The sequence below is a fragment of the Primulina eburnea genome, chromosome 13, assembly GCF_022965805.1.
Source record: "Primulina eburnea isolate SZY01 chromosome 13, ASM2296580v1, whole genome shotgun sequence".
Taxonomy (NCBI): Eukaryota; Viridiplantae; Streptophyta; class Magnoliopsida; order Lamiales; family Gesneriaceae; genus Primulina; species Primulina eburnea.
Genome location: NC_133113.1, coordinates 23993854 through 24012569, shown reverse-complemented (window position 1 = coordinate 24012569; position 18716 = coordinate 23993854).

Genomic DNA, 18716 nt, shown 5'->3' with positions numbered 1-18716 from the left:
GAATTTACTTGGAATTTATCTGAATGATCAATTATATGTTTATTTCAAATTTGCTGAAAATTAGCTTGCTGATTTTTTGCTTTTATGTTCATGCTGATTTTTTGCTTTTATGTAATGCTCGTTAATTTTTTTGAATTTATAGTATTTAAATTCTAATTCAATTTTTTTTTATTCACGAACTTGAATTTTTATGTAAACTTAAAGCTAGAGTTGCACACATATATACAACAATATTGATGATGATGATGGTTTTAGGCAATGTAAATATATTTTTATTTAATATATAGTAAATAAAATAAATTGATAAATATAGTAAAAATAATATAGTTAATAAAATATGCTAATAAAAATGATAAAATTAATAATCATTAAATAAACTAATTAAGTTACGAGAACACCACTTGATATAATAACTTAAAAAAAAATTATAGATTGAGTGAGTCAAAAAATAAATACCAAATAAAAGAAAGGATATTAACTTTTAAAAACTTAAATATTAGATCACATAAATTATTACATTATTAATTTACACCTCTTCAATTTTTTTCCATGCAAAATCACTTTTCTACTCCAAAATTGTTATCTTAATTTGTCCAGCCTAATTACTAATAAATTAATTCATGATAGATGTACTAAAATAGTAATAGTAAAGTTGTAATAAAAATATATATGTGTCAAAAAATAATGATGATAGTATTTAAAATATGCTAATTACGTTGTGACAGGACCACTCAAAATATTATTATATAATAATTTATTAAAAGATAGTGGTAGTAATTATCTCCCACTAAGGCTAAAACTTAAAATCAATTAATTTAATACAAATTCGAAAAATAGTAGTAGTAATTCAAGCCAAAAAATTATCAAAACGTGGTAAATCGAATAATAAGATAACATGTTTGTTTGTTAAATTAAATTAACTATTACTACTAATATTACATACAATTAATTTTCCATAATCATATTTATTTATTGAATTACTTAAATTTATTTTGTCATTAATTATGTTTAATTTTTTAAGTCGCTCAAAATTATTTCTTGATTCCATATTTTGAGTTTCTTCTGTATTTCAAATATACAATTATAAATTGTTTAAGAAACTCAATTATAAGATAACTCCATTTTGTTTTTCTTATTAGTAGTTGTAACCGAAGGTAGTACTACAAGTAAAACCTAAACATTGATTAATTTTTTTTATTATTATTTTTAGTTGAAGACATCTTTTCATTAGTAATTGTAAACACTTTTTCCACATTTCCCTACTAATAGGCGATAGTAAAATTATAATAAATTTAACTATCATCATACGTTGAGTAATCTCTAAATATTTTCATATCTGATTAAACAAACAACCATAAGCAAATCATATGATTCAAAGTATGTTTTGAGCATGAAGAGCAATTTATTTTGACCGTTTTATATCAGTAATCCAAACAGTAATTGTTGCATTCCATATTGAGTGAAACACAAAAGATACATGGCATCGAGTAGTATTTCTGTTATGGCCTGAATACGACCAATTAATAGATGTTCTAATGTGAACGTTGCCATATTTCTATCAAAGACTGATTCAGAACTCATATACTACTCTACGAACTACTTATATCTCTTATCTATTTGAGATTTGTACAATTGTCTATTGATTTTGGTCTGCCGATTTTAATAATAATTTCACTTAATTCGATTGGGCTGTTTCAACATTGTTATTTGATAAGTTGTCTACTGCAATCAAAAGTTCGAATTTTGATATTGATTGCTAAAAACAGTTATAATCCCTGAAGTCAAGTAGAAGAAAATTTTGTGAGTTGTTTATTCATAAACTCTTTAAACATATCCACCAATGCTAACAGACCAGGTTTATCCCAACCTCTGAACCGTCAAAATAAATGGCCTCATCCAACAAAATTTCAGTGTCCTCCGAGGAAGAGTTTGATGAATGAAATATCAGGATGCAAGCTCATCTTACAATCTAAGATGATGATATGTGATATGTGATTACTGATGAACCAATGAAAATAATGAAGATAAACATTGTTGTTGCAATTAGTGCTGGAGAACCTCATATGATCAAGAAAACTCGATGTGAATGGATCTGTGAGGCCCGGGGCTGAAGAGGGCGGGGGGTGATCGCTGGTGCCATCAGTTACACGGACAATAAGCGGCTCCTGGCAGGCTTCTAGGTGGAGGGAACATGAATGAAACGACCCACACGGGAATGAGAGGGATTCCGAGACTGTTCAATGTAATGGACTGTACAGTTGAAGAGGGCTTAAAAGATTTGATTGATACTACTCATATCACGAAGGTGTATCTTCTTTTCGGTAGCTCATCACATAAGAACTCCAAAGTTAAGCGTGCTTGACTGGGGCAATTTTGGGATGGGTGACCTCCTGGGAAGTTTCCTAGGGTGCGTGTGAGTGAGGACACAAGCACACTGGAAAGATTCGTTTTGGTACAGTGAGGACAGTCGTCGAATCTAGGGCGTTACAGGATCTCAGGGGATAATAAGAAGAAGAGAAATCTTTATAACGTGGCCAAGGACATTCTATATATAACTTTTGATAAGGTTACATTTAGAAAAATAAAATTTTGTTCCACTTCCAAGGAGATTTGTGAAATTTTAACTACATTGTGTGAAAGCAATGATCAAACCAATGAAAACAAGTTCACTATGGCTATGCAGAAATTTGGAAATATGAAGATGAAACCCCAAGAATCTTTAAGTGATTTCGATGAGAGATTCAATAGTGTGGCGACAGAGTGAGCTTTTATCAGCAAAAAATACACCAATAGAAAGATGACTCTGAAAGTCATGAGATCATTATTTAGATAATGAGATGTCAAAAATATTGCAATAAGAGAATCAAAAGATTTGAACAATACTAAATTACATGATTTCTTTGCATATCTGAAGGCATATAAATTTGATTTAGAAACAAATACTGAAGGAGAATCATCATCCATTCAGCCAACCAAAGCCTTGACCGCAAATGTTGAACCAGTCCTCATGGAGACAGCTGAACAAATCAACATTGATGCAATGTCTCTAATTGTAAAGAAATTTGAAATTTTGATGAATAAGAATCAAGACAAAGACAATTTCATAATCATAACAAAAGTTAAAAAGAATGAATCATCTGAAAATTATATGACATTTTCCAATTGTGGAAATAAAGGACATTTCATTGTTGGGTGTACTAAGCCAAGGAATGATGATTCAGAAAAAAACATAAATATTTTACAGAAAATTTTAAGAAGGATAAGAAGGCAATGATTGCTGAAGATGTGTCTTGGGTCTTAAATATGCACACACTATTCTTTCAATCAGTTGGTGCCTCACACACTCACAAAGATATTGGAAATGTAATGTTTTAGGTTACCTTACACATTGTTTCTAGTTGGTTCCTCACGAAACCCTACCGTCCAAGGAATATGGTTGAACGACCGACCCTACACAACAAGGCTATCTCAAATGCTAATTAACAAGTTCAACGTGATATGCAATTGTCGCGTAAATATCATGTCAGATAAACATACATCGTATGACAAGTAAAATACAACACATAATAATACTCACTACTTACATATATATCTCTAAATTGTCCTGAACAAAACTAGATGTTTACTCATTGATCGTAGACATAAAAAAAAGATAAAATTACTAACTTCTCAGATTCTTGAGCTCATGATCTCTCTAAAATTCTGTAAACATGCTTTATAAATCTTATCTATATCCCTTAATTAATTAAGGCCCTCAAATCATACATGCATTTGTAGCCAGAGCTCTTTGAGAACGAGAGCTTTGTAGCTGACAATTGAAAAAGGCTAGAATACTATCAAGATTTGAGATAGAGGTTAGAATTCGTGCACTTGGAAATGAATCCCACATGGTCTATTTATAGGCGGAGTTCGGAAGCACTGAATCGACTTCCGAATGTACAAGTCATGCTCATCTTGACACCTCGTCGGAATGGTTCGAACACATAAGTGTCAATGCTCATTGGACCTGTTACTGCTCAGTCGAATGCACCGAACTCACCTTCGGAAGAAGGTTTGAACGCATCAGTTGTCTGAACTGCTCTTCCGTGGTTCCGAACTGGTTGTTGAATAAATACTTCAAATTTCTTAAGTAATGATACCATAATCATGTTTAAACAAAATTTATTCCTAGCGAAACTTGGGTCATTAAAGAATTGGTATTTGAAGGTTATGAACTGAATGCTGAATAAAAACTTCAAATTGCTTAATTAATAAAACCTTCATCATATTTGAATGATACTTTATTCACAACAAAACTTGAGTTATTACAATTTTTGATACCATGTCAGCAAATTTCGAAACCATGTCTACAAACCTTGACATTTTTGTTGTTGGCAAAGTTGAATTTTTTAAAATAATTAATTAATAAGCAATATATTGTTAAAATATAATGACAGCATTAAAATATACTAACAAAATAATGATGAATAATATTTGACATATCTTATAAGTGTTGAAAAATATGTTTTGAATGTTGAAAAATAATAGTCGAATATTTAAATGTTGAAAATAAGAGTTATAAATATTGAAAATTAGTGTGTGATGATGTTTGTAATGATGAATTTATTTTTAGATTATTTGTAAAGAAATTCTATAAATAGATCTCTCATTTGTGAAGAAAATCACAATTGAATTGAGAGAAAAATATTATAAATTGTGTAGTTTGATAATTTTGAGAGTTTGATATTTTTACTTTTTTACCATAAATTTAACTTCTTCATAACACGTTATCAGCACGAAGCTCTAAAAGTCCTCCATATTTTTTCAAGCTCCAAAACAGAAGAAAAAGGTAGCAAAAGCAATAATATTTATTTTACTGTTTATTTATTTATTGTGTATATATTTAATATATAATATAATGCTATTATATAATAAGCATTATATCATAAAGATCAGAAATAATAAAAATAAATTTTTCAAAAAACTTGTTATGATCCTGGGAGGATGTTAAGACGACATCTTATACTCCCGGTAATGGATACGACAAGTATAAAAGCCTATAAAGGTTTTTTTAAACAAAATACCTATGACACCTCATTATAATAATGTGATATGATATACATAAATATTTAAAAATGACTGATATTATATACATCATATTATTACCATAAAATTATACAAATACATATATTTATTTTTTTGTACACTAACGGTCATAAACGGTAACAAAACGACTAGTTTTTGCTATATAAATATGATCTCACAAACACATTCAATCACTCCAACTTTCTCTTCTTCTCTAAAAAATTATTCTTCATAAAATTTTCGAAGAAAAAAGAAGATGACTTATGTAAAAAATTTAAATTTTTAAACATGTGTAATTATAAGCCGCGAATATTAACTCATTCTCATATTTAACTAATATAATATAATTACATTTAAAATACGAATTTTTTTAAAAAAAATTCAAACATCAACAATTTATATTTATTATTACTTTATTATTAGTATTCGTATTAGTAATTTTATAATATAATAATATTAAAAATATAAAATATTAAAATTTAGTTCGAGTCTCAATAAACGAACAATAATAAATATAATGAATAATAATAATAATGTTACCTCTGAAGATATCCTCGTATGAAATAAATGACTAATCAACGAACAATATAATAACATATAAATGTTAAACATTCTTACAAAAATTACATTATAAAACAATATTAATTCAACAATAATAAAATAAAATAATATTTGACAAGTCTTGATAACAAAAAAATTATGAGCATAACAAATCGACGAGAATTATTACCAACAAACGGAAATACTAACGTTGCGCAAATAAAAATACTGAAGACAAGCAAAAAATGGAAATGCCGTGGACAAGCAACAAATTCAAAAGGCGGATGGAAATACCAAAGCCAACAAATTGAAATGGAATTGAAAAGACGAATGAAATGATCGGCAAGAAGGAAGGGTGCATGCAATTAAATAGAAGGGGAGGAGGTCACGGGTAGGGCACAGATTAAGAATTCGTGACATTTTTTTTAAAAAAATATGAATCCGGGAATTTGATTCCCGGATTGTTACATTTTTGCAAATCTCTCACATTTGTTATATTTTATTGAATCCGTGGCAGCAGATACTGGATTCTTAGAATCCTTGACAATTTTTTAATATGAATCCCGGAATTTGATTCCCGGATTGTTACATTTTTGCAAATCTCTTACATTTTTTATATTTTATTAAATATTTTATTAATTTATAATATTTAAAAAAAAAACCCAAGTTTTACCCAAACTACCTGACTAATGCCAAAATATCAGTTTGGATTGGGTCGGCACCGAACTACCAAATGATTTTTTTTAAAAAAAAAACAAATGTAGTAAAAAAAATATTATTACATAAGATAATATATATACACTTAATAATAACATAATAAATTTTTTGACTTTTTTTAACACTCTCTTTCTGTATGTTCACAATCAATTTTTTTATATTGATGTTTGTTCTTATATGGTAGTTTTCCTTTTCAATGTAGTTCTTAGGATTGAAATTATGCGATGCGAATTAATGGTGGTTTATGAATGAAGTCTCTTGAACTTCAATGCTTGATTAACTCTTGCAATAAATTTTCAATCTAACAATTGAAATAAATTATTGTCACGTTTCAAGAGTTTGACTTTGTTTTCCTTTAAACGATATTGCTCCGCTCCGGTGCTTACTGTTGTTGGAAATTCGTTTTCCAAGTTACAATGATTGTCGAATTTGAAATAGTATATTTACAAATTTTAAAGTCAAATGAACCTTGCAATATTTAAAATGTTATCAAGATGATATACAAACTTTTCAGTTTCGAATTCTAAACGTCAAACTTAAAATCTAGATTATAGAGTTTATATCTTGTAAAATATGGATTTATGCGTTACTGCTTAAAAAAATTCAAAACTAGAATACAACCCTCAAATCTAATTTAAAAGTTTCTAATTTTATCGTATAAAATTTGAAAATACAAACTCAAGAGTTTAATCTTGCAAATTTAGATTTTAAGCGCGACTTAAAGATTCACATGTAGAACTAAATTAGAGATCAAGAAAAAGAAGAAGAATTGTTGTACAATGCAAATGAAGATAGTCTTATTTTTAATGTTTGAAAAGTCTCGAAACAAAAGACATGTACCTCTATTATAATCCTTATGATTCAATCATTTCATTCGTTAAAGTTCGAATTAATATTTGTGAATACTCAATTAATTTAACATTCATTCTAATCGGTGATCGGGAAAAAATCATCAGTTATACAGCTCGTTTGAATTATTTTATTAATTCTAAATTGGTACGAAACTCATTTTTCCAAAAATTCCCTACATGAATGAAAACTAATGCATGGGACTATGCTGGCTCGAAAAATAGCGTTATAGTGAAATATTATTTAATCAGGATAGGTGTTTTTCGGCTTTGAACCTTCTTTAGCTCGATATAATCGGATTTACTTGGCAATTAGTGAGCATGATATCTTGAATTATTCACTATTTTGTGTAAAACAAGACGATTATATTCTTATAATAAAATTTCTAACATTTCATTAGGTTTTCACTGTTGTGTCCATTTCGGCCATGAACACTGTTTGATTCTGCGAGTGCTTTCCATCTTTGAAGCGGCCACACTTCGCACTTACATTATTAATCTCTTAGAAGAGTATCCCGCATGCTCTAACATGCATATTAGTATGTCTTAGGAATCATTAAAGGTAAATACCTAGCCTCATACCTTTTTTTGTGGACAAAACATCTTATCATAGGTATAGGTAAGAGATTTCCCTATGGTATCACTAAAAATCACGTAATTCAGTTGTCCTTTTGAACTTAAATCTTAGGATATGTAGTCAATTAGGTTTGGTTTCCACTACAAGATTTAATTTCGGTGTTTCAATCTCATTCCCCTTGATAGAAAATTCATTTCATCTCTCGGTATACCTTTTGTAAGTTGATCCACGAGATTCTCTTTTGATTTTATATAATTAATGGAGATAATGGCATTAGAGATCAATTGTCGTATGGTATTATGTCTACAATTAATGAGTCAAGACTTACCATTATACATAATGTTTTGTGCCCTTTCAATTGCTAATTGACTATCACAATGAACTATTACTGAAGACACCTGATTATTCCAACAAGAGATTTCTTCTAAGAAACTTTGAAGTCTCTTGGCTTCTTCCCTAGCTTTATTCAAAGCTATAAATTCTAATTTCATTGTGGATAGAAGAATACGATTTTGCTTAGAAAACTTCCATGATATAACACCACACCAATTGTAAATACGTAACCATTTGTAGATTTTGAATCACTTGTGTCAAAGATCCAAGTTGTGCCATTATAACCTTCTAGGAGCACATGATCTCTTGTATAGTGCAATCCATAGTTTACTTTGTATATTAAATATCCAAGTACCTTTATTATCGTTTTAGAATCTTCATTACTAGGATTACTTATAAATCGACTAAGTTTGTTGATAACATAAGCAATATACAGACAAGTGCAGTTTATGAGATACAATAATCTGCCTACGATCTTCGAATACTCTAATTGGGATATGGGCTCACATTTATTTTTGGAGATATTTGGATGTATGGATGTTTTAATTAAGGAAATATAATTTGCATCATATTTTTCCAATATCTTCTCAACATACACTACAAGAAAAACGCCATACAACAACACACAGACGACAACGGTTTTTGTGAAAAACCGTTGTCGTAGAGTTTTTAACAACGGTTTTAGCAAAAACCGTTGTCTTTTGGGGGGCCAAAGACAACGGTTTTCGGGTCAATGACAACGGTTCATAGAACTGTTGTCTATTAGCGCGTTTTTTGGAGAATCGACAACGGTTTTAAGAAACCGTTGTCTTTTTAGGGTCAAAGACAACGGTTTTCGGGTCAATGACAACGGTTCATATAATTGTTGTCTATTAGCGCGTTTTTTTGGAGAATCGACAACGGTTTTAAGAAACCGTTGTCGATTAGCGTGGTTTTTGGACAAACAACAATGGTTTTGGAAAACATTGCCAAATTTAGCGACGGATTATCGTAAAACCGTTGCTAAATTTAGCGAGGTTTAATATAACCGTCGCTAAGTTCACATTCACGACAGTTTTTTATAAACAGTCGCTAATTATAGCGATGGTTTTAAGTCAAACCGTCGCCTTCTAAAAATTAGCGACAGTTTATTGACATCCGTCGCTATATTTAGCGACCGTTTTGAATAAATCGTCGCTATATTTAGCGACCGTTTAAAGTAAAACCGTCGAAAAATTAAAACATGCGACAATATTTCAAAACCCGTCGCTAACTTTAGCAGCGGTTTAACCTGATCCGTCGCAAATTACGGCGACAATCTTCTTAAAACCGTCGCTAATTTAAAATTCGCGACGGTTTAACCAAAAACCGTCGCCAACTCAATATAAATACCCATATTCCGGTCCATTTTCCTTCACAAAATTAGCGACGGTTTAACCAAAAACCGTCGCCAACTCAATATAAATACCCATATTCCGGTCCATTTTCCTTCACAACACTTAAAATTTTTCTCTCTTACACAATTTCATCCCTTCACACAACACTTAAAATTTTTCTCTCTTATACTTAAAATTTTTCTCTTTTACACGATTTTAGTTTCAATTGTTAGTTTCTTTTAGATTTATTAAATTATTAAAAGAATTTTTTTTATTTTTCGAAACAAATTAGCGACGGAATTTGTGATTAAATATCGTCGCTAAATGTAGCGACGGGTTGTGTATACTGACCGTCGCTAATTGTAGCGACGGTTTTTATATGCTGACCGTTGCTAAATGTAGCGACAGATTTTATATGCTGATTGTCGCTAATTTTAGCGACCCGTTGAATCGTTAATGGATTTAGCGAAGGTTTTAAAATACCGTCGCAAATGCTACCTACCATAACGGGTAAAAACCGTTGTCGTTGAACGGACTTTCAACAACACCCTCAGTTACAACAGTTTTTAAAAGACTACGACAACGGATCGTTGTCAAAATCCGTTGTTGTATGCGGTTTTTCTTGTAGTGATAGTGAGAATGAGAAAAAACGTGTTCTTCCGATATCTTGGTAACTTTGATTCCCAAAAAGGCATCTACTTCTCCCATATATTTCATATCAAAATTTTTCATCAACATCTTCTTAGTAGTTTTGATGATTCCAATATTGCTTCCACAATTAACATATCATCAACATACAAGCATACTATTACATATGCTTCAAGTGTATCTTTGATGTAAATAAATTTATCGAATTCGTTAATTTTGAAGTCATCTAACAACATAGTTTTGTTAAATTTCTCATGTCATTGTGTTGCCGTTTTTAAATCCCATATAATGAGTTAACAAGTCAACACTTTTTTCTCTTTTCCAGGAACCACGCGCCCTTCGGGTTGTTCCATATATATTTCTTCCTCAAGTTTCCCATTAAGGAATGTCGTTTTCACATCCATTTGATTTATTTTTAGATCATGAAATGCTGCAATTGCTATCAATATTCAAATGTATGTAATTATCGTCACTAGAGAGTATGTATCTAAATAATCAAGAACTTTCATTTGTCTATATCATTTTGCTACTAATCCATCCTTATATTTTTAATAAATCTATCAGCTTTGTATTTTTTTTTTTAGAATCCACTTACATCCTAATGGTTTATTTCTCGAAAAGAGATCAATGAATTCCCATTTATGATTTTTGCATAATAAATTATGTCTTTTATTCATTATCTCCTTCCAAAAAAGGCTTCAGAACTTTACAGTGTTTTACTAACTGTCCTTGGTCCAATATATAATTTAGAATATCATGGTCAAAGGTCTTTGCAGCTTTTGCCCTCTTATTATTTCATGCTTCTTATAGTTCTTCTTCATCTTTAACACTTATGATTTTATAAGTCTTTTTTCGAGAACTATGACAAATATAGGCTCAGATTCATAAACCATAAGCTCTTTTCATTTAGTTGGCGCTGATGAGAACTTAAATTCAAGTCTTGAGCGAGTGGACTGGATGGGATCTTTGATTTCAAATCCTTTAGGATGAGGAGCTAGGAGAGCAACTGGACAAGGGATTACTCTTGATGGTGTTGGGATAGTTGAAACTTTGGATTTGGAAGCCAATGGTTTGTCAGAAATCATCACATCAGTTGGCTTGGCAATGATAATGTAACGCCAGACATTCATATGCATATGATGTAAGGTAATGATTATGATTAAGTATGGTCATTATTCTTTTTATGATTTATTATGATGATCATTTGGGATGTATGATGTAATGGTGATGGTTTATGGCTTCAAGATATGATATGAATGGCATCGAATGATATAGAATGAAACAGAGAATGTATGGGTATAATAGAAAGTTGATCTTGAGCTAAATAAGTATGGAAGTGCTGAAACGGTATGAAACTATGGCAGTGTTTGTTGTTTTTAGCATAATGTTTTGTATATTGATCCGAATGATGTGAGGTCATTCCATTAGAAATATAAGACATAAGGCTATAACTTTCATGTTTTGAGTTTTGTTCAAATCATTGTGGAAGACAAGCCAAAAGCGCGCCGAAGTGTGTCGTGTGTATCGTCGTTCCTTTAGTGACACATGTTTGGAGATTGAGCATAAATTTTTACTCAGACCTTCAAATGACATGAGGCCAATTGGAGATGCAAGCCAAGATATAGAGCTACAACTTTCATGTCTACCACCTTTTCAAATTATGAAGGTAAGAGGCATTTCTGGAGCAATCTTTGAAGAAGTTGTGCGCAGAGCGTGCGTCGGGACAGAAGGTTCCGCGCTAGGGTGGTAATGTTTGACCACCCCAGCACGCTTGGATCTGTATTTTTGGGTTTCAGATAGTAATTTCCGCGCTAGGGCGGTAAAACTTGACCGTCCCAGCACCCTGTGCAGTGGAAAAACGTGTTTTGGGTGATTTAAGGCATAAAATCGAATGAGACTCTCACTTTCCTCATTACCCTTCTCTTCATTTCTCTTCTTCATCGATTCTAAGCTAGGGTTCTTCATCTTTTCTTATTCTATCATTCAATCAAACAATTAATCTTCAATCCGGAGTTGGAACTTCATCTTTTTAGTGAAAGGAGCAAAGGTAAGTGGTTTTTCTTCTTGTTCTTGAGTTGTTGTAGATGGTGAAGTTGGGGGATGGTAGTTGTGATTGATGTGTTGGAATAATTGTAATTTAAGGTTATTATTTGGGTGTTGATGGTTGGTTATTGGGTTTATTATTGTAGGATCATTGTCAAGGTTTAGGAAAGCAATTGCTCCAAGTGTAGTAAGTGGAATCATTTCTTAAATGCATCACATGATCATATATGTATGTGTTTTGATGGTTTTATGATGCTAACTCCTTTCAAATAGCATTCATGATATATATATATATATATATATATATATATATATATATATATATATATATATGCACACACATATATTTATATAAATATGGTAGTGCAATTATATGCATTTTTTAATGAAATGAGTTAAATTTTACATGATGCCTCTAATGTGTTCGATAAAATGTCTGAATGAAGTTTTATATGATTGAATGATTGGATTGATAGTGATAGTAGCGATGTTGCCTCTGGAAATTCTAAATCCGCAATGTAATTGGCCAATTAACGATGAAAACATGTGTTCTCTTATAAGATGCATTTTATGAAGAGATACATGTCTCTCTTATAAGATTCGTTTTTTTACGAAGAGGTTAGCAATTAATGAACTATCAATTCTTCAATTAATCAATGAAATGAATATCATCCCTATGTACTTTTGTATTATGATTTTTGACGGATGATATTAATGATGATTCGACGTTTATGAAATGAGATGGATAATGTTTTTAAACAAAATGAAATCGATGCTATACATTTTATGTTTTACAATAAAATGACATATACGTATCTTGTTAGTATTGATTCTATTTGCTGATTTTATACTCATTCCAGTTATGTTCATATGATGCAGGCACAGGTAAGAAAGACTGATCATCCCTGAGTTGTCGAAGCGAGAGAAGGGTATATGCCAAACTTTGGAGATAATGGTTGGATGCTATTTTGATGTGTTGAACTTTTGGGTTATTTTGGGAAACATTGAAAATCTTGTTTGGGTATTTGAATCAGAAATATGTGTAGTTACTGCATTAAATGGTATTTGATGTATATGAAAATCTTTTGTATGTGTTTTATGTGTTGTTTGAGATTGGTGACATGTCCTATTTACGAGGAAATGATGCACAATATTTTTTAAAAAGTACACATTTTCTCCAAATTATATTTTATAGCTTCCACACTAATTATGCATTTTAGTCACGGGTGTTACAGATAACACCTTGATTTCTCTATACTTGAGAAACAGGATAGCTGCGATTGGTTTAGACATCATTGGACTTGAAACTGGCTCGATTTTTGAAGTCATGGCCTTCTTGGCAACATGAGGATTGGAAGCTTATGAGTCAATGGATTGAAGCCTTGTTTTCCTCTTAGGCTTTGGTGCACGAGCCTTGCTACTCTTAGAGACTTTCTTTGCAGGTTCTAACTCTTCGCCCAAATCTTTCTTGACTTTCAGCAGGGATGAAGGAGTTACATTCAGATCATGTCCCTTAGGCCTTAGAGCAATAACATTATGGGCGTTCAGGGTTTTGAACTTGTGGAGGGTCACTGGTTCAATGAGAGGAATATCATCATATTCACATAGATGGCTGAGCGGAATCGCAAAGCCCACTGACTGGCTTTTTGAAGAAATCATTTCATTTTATCTGAAAAATAAATGATGACCAGTTCACCTTGATTCCCCCAGCAATAGCAACCATAACTAGAAACTTTTGATTTGTGAAGGCATCAAAATATTCTACCTTAACCAAGATTGTCTTGGCCATAACATTAGCTAACATTTGATACTCAATAATTTGCTCCTAGTGGCATCATGATCTTCCCATCGGGTGTTATTGTTCTTTTTCCAAAAGTTCTTCAACTTTGGCACATAGATATCCGAGAGAAACACTGAGAAAAATTTTGAGTCCAGATGACTCAACCAATTTGAATGCATCAACGATAGGTCCTTCTTCCAGAGAATAGATGGATTCAAAGTCCATAGCATAAGCATTTGCGAGGTAGAAATGAGTAGTCATTTTTTCATATGAGAAAATTGAAGAAAATCAAGTGTTTGAAGGATCGGGGGCAGAAAATACCAAAGCTTGTAGGGAATTCGAAATATCGATGAAATGGAATTTGAAAGGATAAATTATATATATGCACAACTGAGTTGGACAGTCGGGACACTTGTTACATTGTTACCTAAAAACTTTTGAAATTCAAAAATCCGTATGTTGTACGAACCAATCATTGAATTAATTGGCAATAAATTAAAACATTAAAAGTATTTAAAAAAATTCAAACTCAAATAAATGAGATTTAAAAAAAATTTAATTGGTTGGTTGTCTTCAAACGATTAATTAAGGAACAAATGAATCTGGTTTGTATTCCTATACGATGAGATCAGTTAGGCTAGGAGTACTGATGGATCAGTAAGAGTCTAACTGACAGTCTGTTTCATCAGAAAGGCTTACTGAATCAGTTCTCCATAAAAATGTATTATAAGAAAAATCAATAAGGCTTAAAATATTTCTAAAATAAGAAATTTGGTTTCGGAAAGTGGTTTGGTGAAAATATCAACTACATGTTGTTCAATTGAGACATATTCCAATCGAATGTTCTTCTTCACGAATATTCTTCTTCAACACATGATCTCAGATAAAATGATGATGAATGTCAATATACTTGGTTTGAGAGTGCAAGACTGGATTATGAGTGATTGTGATTCCATTTATGTTGTAGCAAAACATAGGTGATTCTGTTGCATCAATGCCATAGTCTTTGACTTTTTGAATCCACAACAATTAAGCACCACAGCTCCCTGCAGCTAGGTAATCAGCTTTGACAGTTTAGGTGGCAATTGATGCATGTTTCTTTCTTAACCAAGATATCAATCGGTCTCCAAGGAAATAACAAGTCTCACTCATACTATTTATGTCCAATTTGCATCCTCGACTGATATTCCCCCTTCTATCTGTGTCAAGTTTAAATGCTGAATCACTTAGGTTGTAGCAGATCATGTCTCCATTCCAAACATTTTCTGCATCTCTTTAGGGTAGATTCCAGTGTGAGGCCCGGGGCCAAAGAGAGCGGTGGGTGATCGCCGGTGCTATGAGGTTGCACGGACAATGAGCGGCTCCTGGCAGGCTTCTAGGTGGAGGGAACATGGTTGAACTGATCTTACACCGGAAGGAGAGGGATTACGAAAATGTTCAGGTATGGGACTGTGCAGTTGAAGAGGGCTTAAAAATTGATATGTACTACTCATATCAAGAAGGTGCATTTTCTTTTCGGTAGCTCATCACATAAGAACTCCAAAGTTAAGCGTGCTTGACTTGGGGTAATTTTGGATGGGTGACCCCCTGGGATGTTTCCTAGGGTGCATTTGAGTGAGGAAATAAGCACGCTAGAAAGACCGTCTTGATACAGTAAGGACATTCGTCGAATCTGGGGCATTAAAGTTGGTATCAGAGCTGACCTCTCTGATACGGTGTGGTTCATGGACGAACCAAGCGGAAGCTGGTGGGCATGTGAGGCCCGGGACCGAAGAGGGCGGGGGGTGATCGCCGGTGCCATGAGGTTGCACGGACAATGAGCTGCTTCTGGCAAGCTTCTAGCTGGAGGGAATATGGACGAACTGATCTTACACCGGAAGAAGAGGAATTCCGAAACTTTTCGGGTATGGGGCTGTATAGTTGAAGAGGGCTTCAAAGATTTGATATGCATTACTCATATCAAGAAGTTGTATTTTCTTTTCGGTAGCTCATCACTTAAGAATTCCAAAGTTAAACGTGCTTGAATAGGGGTAATTTTTGGATGGGTGACCTCCTATGAAGTTTCCTAAGGTGCGTGTGAGTGAGGACATAAGCACGCTGGAAAGACCCGTCTTGATACAGTGAGGACAGTCGTCGAATTTGGGGCATTACATCCCAAGTCTGGCAATTTTACTTGTAAGCACAAAAATAATTTCATTTTGTTCATCATGTTCATTTCAAACTTATCCTATATGAGCTCTGCAAACTTCTCACATAATTTTGTGCTAGTCGATCCGAAATTAATATAATCAACGTAAATATGGACTAAGATTGTATTATTATTATTAACAAATGTAAATAGTTCCTTATCCACAAATCTAATTGTAAAATCATGATCAAGTAAAATATGTCATAGAATGTCATATCAGGCTCGTGTTGTTTATTTTAATTCATAAAAATAATGTGGTAAAGCATGATTAACAAAACCTGGAACTTGTTCCGCATATACTTCTTCTTGTAATAATCCATTCAAAAATGTATTATTGTCATCCATCTGAAACATTTGAAGTTTTTATAAGATGCATAAGCAATAAAAATCTAATTTACTCTAGCCTTGATACTGGTGCAAAGGTCTCATCAAAATATATGCTTTCTTTCTGTCTGAAACCTTGAGCAACTAATCTTACTTTATTCGTTCTTCATTCAGTTTATTTCTGTAAACACATCAGGTTCATATGACTAACTGATGAGAGGTCTAGGTACTAAATACCACACCTAATTTCTATCAAATTGATTTATTTCATCGCGCACTGCTTTTATCCAATGGCTATCTAAAATAGATTCATCTATCCTTTTAGGTTCTAACTGAGAAATAAAAAGCGTGTAATAATTCATTTATCATTTTTTGTCTAGCTCTAAGTGGTTATGAAGGGTTACCGATCATCAGTGAGGGTGGGTGAGTCTTACTCTATTTGTAATTTGGTCCAAGTGTATTTCCATCAGCATTGTTTGGAGTGGGATCAGTTGGTTTTTCTTCAGTCTAGTTCTCATTAGCTTGCTCTTCAATAGTTTGAGTCGCATCCATTTGGTTCTCATTAGATTGGATATCATCAGTCTGGTTTAAGTCAGCTTGGTTCAGATTAGTTTGGTATTCATGTTCTTCATTTCTTTGTCTAACTGACTGATCTGAGATCTCTGGTTCAGATGAGTGATGAATCATGTTTTTTACATAGATTTCATCTTTGTTGTCATCTGGAAAATCAATAACTTTCATCTGATTGCTTAGATCAACTAGGTTATTTTGGTCCTTAATCAGTTTGGTCTCATCAAAAACAACATAAATTGTCCTTTCAACATTTAATAAATTCTTATTAAATACGTGATAAGCCTTGCTGACTACTGAGTAAACAAGAAATATACCAACATAAAATTTGGTATAAAATGAATAGAGGTGAATCTTTCTATTATTATGAATGTATCATTTACAACCAAATATATGAAACACATATTGTCCTCATCGGTGAAATCTCTCTTGTAATGATTGTGTTTGCTTGGACTCTGAAAATTGACATGGTTCTTCTAGAAACTTGCCAAATTTCTTCTCAAATAATGACATTGCAACATCGCTTAAATGCTCGGTTGACTTCTCTTTTGAGACATATTGATCGCTCAATGTAGCAACCAGAGCCTGCGTTAGTTTGGTTGATGATTCGCCATCAATTCTTTTTACAAGTTCAAATTCATATCTGTTGGAACACTTCATGTTCACAATCTTGATTTTGATGATTAACAAATCTTGTTATTTTGTTTCTAATAATTTTACCTAAGTGCGCAGAAACTGGAACTGATCAAAATTCGAACTGATCAGTTATCGAGCCAAAACTGAATTTATCGAGACGCAAATTGAAAGCGCCAACTAATCGCCCAAGCTGAACCAGTTCAACTTAAATATAAAAAGACCAGGTCAACTGACTGTGTAGCTAATAGACGGTTCAGCAGAAGACCTTCAGAAGCTCGGCCAGCTAATGAAGAGTCCAGCTGACCTGTTCAACTGAAGCAGCGAAATCAGTTCAGCTGACAAATCAACTGATTTCACCGAACAAGTTCAATTGACCAGTTCAGAACATCAGTTAGGAATCAATTAGTTTGCAGAAAACGACAAGCTTATTCATTGGAATCCAACTGTGCGCACTGAGGAAAAGCTTTTGTCCGGTCAAAGGACAATAATAGACATTGCAGCAATACCAAAAGCCAAAATGTTCCAAAATGGCTGTCGAAAAGTACAAGACAAATATCGAGGAACAGATTCAAAATGCAATGGATACAATAATTGAGTCTCAATATACGATCAAGCTTCGCGCCTATAAATATAAGATAAAGATTAGTGAAGACTAATTAACAAAATGTGTGGAACACACAACTATGTGAAGATCAAAAGAGAAAAAAGGCATGTCAACTGCTTAGTATATAAGCAAAATTCTCAGTGTGTGAAATAACTTTCATGTTGTACTCATAGTTCAGTTCTCACATAAGCACTCACCCATCACTCACATATAAAGAAAATTGAGCGTACTGATAAGTTGAATGAGTCTTGCACAAAGACATAAAACTTGTGTATATGTTCTTTGACACATAGATGTTAAACAAGTGTTGGCTGGAAGGTGCTGCCTTCAGTCTAGACTAGGAGTTCAGTTAAGCAGTAGGGTAAGTCCTAAACTGAGTGAGTTTGTACAAATCTTTGTATAAATCAAAGTCTTTTAGTGGAACCTACCCGATGTGGTAGATGGGGTGACGTAGGACGGTAGGAACAGTTGAAGTCTCAGAACATCAAT